Source organism: Dendrobates tinctorius, unplaced genomic scaffold, assembly GCF_039654945.1.
Source record: "Dendrobates tinctorius isolate UK_male_01 unplaced genomic scaffold, ASM3965494v1 ptg000151l, whole genome shotgun sequence".
Lineage (NCBI taxonomy): Eukaryota > Metazoa > Chordata > Amphibia > Anura > Dendrobatidae > Dendrobates > Dendrobates tinctorius.
In genome coordinates this window covers 5,195,814-5,199,545 of record NW_027361818.1, presented here as the reverse complement: position 1 = coordinate 5,199,545, position 3,732 = coordinate 5,195,814, and positions in this window count along the sequence as shown.

The following is a 3,732-nucleotide window of genomic DNA, read 5'->3' as shown; positions in this document are numbered from 1 at the left end:
GTCACATTTAAAATTCATAATGTGTTTCATAAGTCCTTGTTGAAGAGGTTTGTTGAACCAGTAGTTCCTGTGGTGGCACCTCCTGACCTTATATTGATTGAAGGTAACATGGAATATGAGGTAGAGAAGATACTGGATTCCCGTCTGGCTAGACGGAGACTCCAGTATTTGGTTAAGTGGATGGGTTATGGTCAGGAGGATAATTCCTGGGTCTCTGCCTCTGATATTCATGCCGAAAGATTGGTGCGTGCCTTTCAATGGGATCACCCGGATCGCCCTGGTGGCATGGATGAGGGTTCGGTGACCCCTCCTCAAGGTACTGTTGTGAGTTCATTTTTCCCTTCACCATTGAGGTCTGATGAACTCCCTCCTCTAGTGAAGGAAGGTAGTGAGACTGATTGCCAAACACCTGGTCAGCTAGATGATGACTGGGTGGCTGGAATTGAGGACTGGATATAAGGCAGCCGACGCCCTTCTTCCTGGCTGGTGATTTTCCTGCTGGATTCTTGGAGACCAGTCTTATTCCTGCATCTCAAATCTAAGTTTTTCTGCTATGCTTTGTACTCTTCAGTTTTGTTTTTGTTTTACCTTGTTTTTTGGGAGTTCTGCCACCCCCGGCCGGGGGTGAGCTGAATTTCATTTTTGTCTCTGATCTGTTGATATTTTGCTCTGTCTTCAGAATATACCTGAGTGCTGATATAGTCTTTTGAAGCCTAGCGACTTCAGGGCCTGTTTTTCCTATCAGTCGGTTGGCTCATTTTGATAGGGTTTTTGCGGATGGCAGACAGCAGCTTTCCTATCCTGTCCTATGTAGTTAGCTTGGGCCCCATCATTTGCTCAACCTATCTTTCTATCTGTGTTAGTGTTTTCATCTTGCTTCACCGTCATTATATGTTGGGGGCTGCCTATTGCTTTGGGGTCTGCTCTGGGGCAGTTTAGTTTTTCCCCTTTCTGTCTTTAGGCTATATAGTTCTCCGGCTGTGATCGAGGGGTCTAGGGCACCGTAGGAACCCCCCATGGCTACTGCTAGTTGTTGTGGATAGGTTCAGGGGTCTGCAATCCGATAGCTGCCAACCTCTCTGGTTTTTCTGGACTTAGCTGGTATTTTGTTTTTTCCTCCTTCGGTGACTCATCATAACACATACCTTTGATCTTTGTGGTCAAAGAGTTCTATTTTAGCCTCAGCAGTCCACAGGGCTTGTTTTCACAATGCATCATGCTTGTTTAGATGTTCTTTTGCATACTTCTGATGCTGAATTTTATGATGAGGACACGGTAGAGATTTTCTTATGATGACTCTTCATTGAAGGCCATATTTGTGCAATGTACCACAACTCCAGTGTCTGCTTAATCTTTCTGAAGGTCTTTTGCAGTAAAGTGCTGCTTCTATAGCAATCCTACTAGCAGCTCTCACTGAAATTTTGCTTGGTTTTCCAGATCATATCTTGACCTCCACTGTTCCTCTTAAGCACCATTTCTTAATTACATTGCAATTAGAGAAAAGGGAAAACACTTTGCTGTCTTCTTATAGTCTTCTCATTCTTTGTAGCCTCCACCATTTTCATTTTCAGAGTGCTAGGCAGCTGCTTAAAAGAACTGATGACTGCTGTTTTTGGCACAAGGCTAGAGGAGGCAGTTTTTTTATACAGTTGAGAAATTTGCATCACCTGGCCTTTCCTAATAATGATTGTGAACAAACCATAACCCTAAAAGGCTCATTAAAGTGTGAAATCTTGGTCAAACTTATCTGAGCAAACAAATTTCTAAGAGTGCCCAAGCTTTTGCATTGGCCCATTTTCCTTTTTGTAATTTTCAAAATGTAAATATTTAAAATATATACGTATTTTTTGCCTAAAATACAAAAGAATTTGCGTAATCTTTAACTTTAGACCTTTTAGAAATCACTTCATCTTCAACTTGCTTAACTGTTCACAATAATAGTAATTTTGTACAAAGATTTCCATGCCACTGTACATATACAGTGATGTGTAAAAGTGTTTGCCCTCTTCCTTATTTCCTATTTTTTTGCATGTTTGTCACACTTAAATGTTTCAGATGATAAAACAAATTTAAACATTAGACAAAGATTACACCAGTAATCACAAAATACATTTTCTAAATGAATGTCTTTATTATTAAGGGAAAAAAGAAATCCAAACCTACATACCCCCTGTGTGAAAAAGTGATTGCACCCCACACCTAATAACTGGTTGGGCCACCATTAGCAACAACAACTGCAATCAAGAGTTTGCAATAACTGGCAATTAGTGTTTTACAATGTTCTGGGGTAATTTTGGCTCACTCACCTTTGCAGAATTTTTATAATTCACTCACATTGGAAGGTTTATGACCTTGAACCACTTTTTAAAGTAATGCCACAGCGTCTCAATCGGATTAGGGACAGGACTTTGACTGGACCACTCCAAAGTCTTAATTTTGTTTTTCTTAAGTCAATGAGAGGTGGACTTGCTGGTGTGTTTTGGACCATTGTCCTGTTGCATAACCCAACTGTGCTTCAGCTTGAGGTCACAAAAAAATGGAAGGGCATTTTCCTATCGGATTTTTTGATGGACATCAGAATTCCATTTACCACAGTAAGTTTTCAAGGTCCTAAAGCAGCAAAACAGCCCCAGACCATCAAACTACCACCAACATATTTTACTGTTGGCATGATGTTGCATTTATGAAATGCTGTATTACTTCTATGCCAGATGTAATGAGACATGCACCTTCCAAAAAGTTCAACTTTTGTCTCGTCAGTCCACAGTGTGTTTGAAAGTCATGGGGATCATCAAGATATTTTTTGGCAAAACTGAGGGGAACCTTTATGTTTTTTATTACTCAACAGTGGTTTTCATCTTATAACTCTGCCATGCAGGCCATTTGTGCCGTTTCTATCTTCTGTTAGAATCACGTACATCAACCTTCACTGAGGCAAGTGAGGCCTGCAGTTCTTTGGATGTTGTTGTGGGGTTTTTTGTGTCTTCTTGAATGAGTCGTTCTCTTGGCGTAATTTTGATCGGCACACCACTCCTGGGAAGCTCTCACTTTGGTTCACCGGAGACACAAAGTTTTAGAAATGTCTTTATAACATTTTCCAGACCTCAATTACTTTTTCTCATTTGTTACAGAATTTATTTGGATCAGGGCGTGATGTCTAGCTTTTGATGACCTTTTTGTCTACTTCCTTTGTCAGGCAGGTCCTATTTAAGTGATTTCTTGATTGAGAACACGTGACAGTAATCAGGCCTGGGTGTGGTTAGGGAATTTGAACTCAGCTTAACCAAGATGTGATAAACCAGTTAGTTTATGTTTTAAGGGGAGGGTGGCAATCACTTTTTCACAAAGTGCACTGTAGGTTTGTATTTTTTTCTCTTAATTTTAACGACCTTCATTTATAAACTGCATTCGGTGTTTATATGTGTCATCTTTTTCGAATATTTACATTTGTTTGGTGATCTGTTTGTGTGTGCTGAAAGCGTTACAAATATACAAAGGAATAGGAAATCAGGAATGGGACAAACAATTTTTTACAACACTGAATGCAGTAATTTTTATTGTTTTTTGAACCCAGCATATGGATATTTACCTGCCATGGTTTGAAGTTCCAAATGTTTGCACATGTCCTCTTAGAAAATGGCCCTTCCCCACATTTGCAGTTTTTCAGATCATCTAACGCTTTAAATAAGACATGAATGGCAGCAAACATTACATAAGTCATTTTAAGGCTGG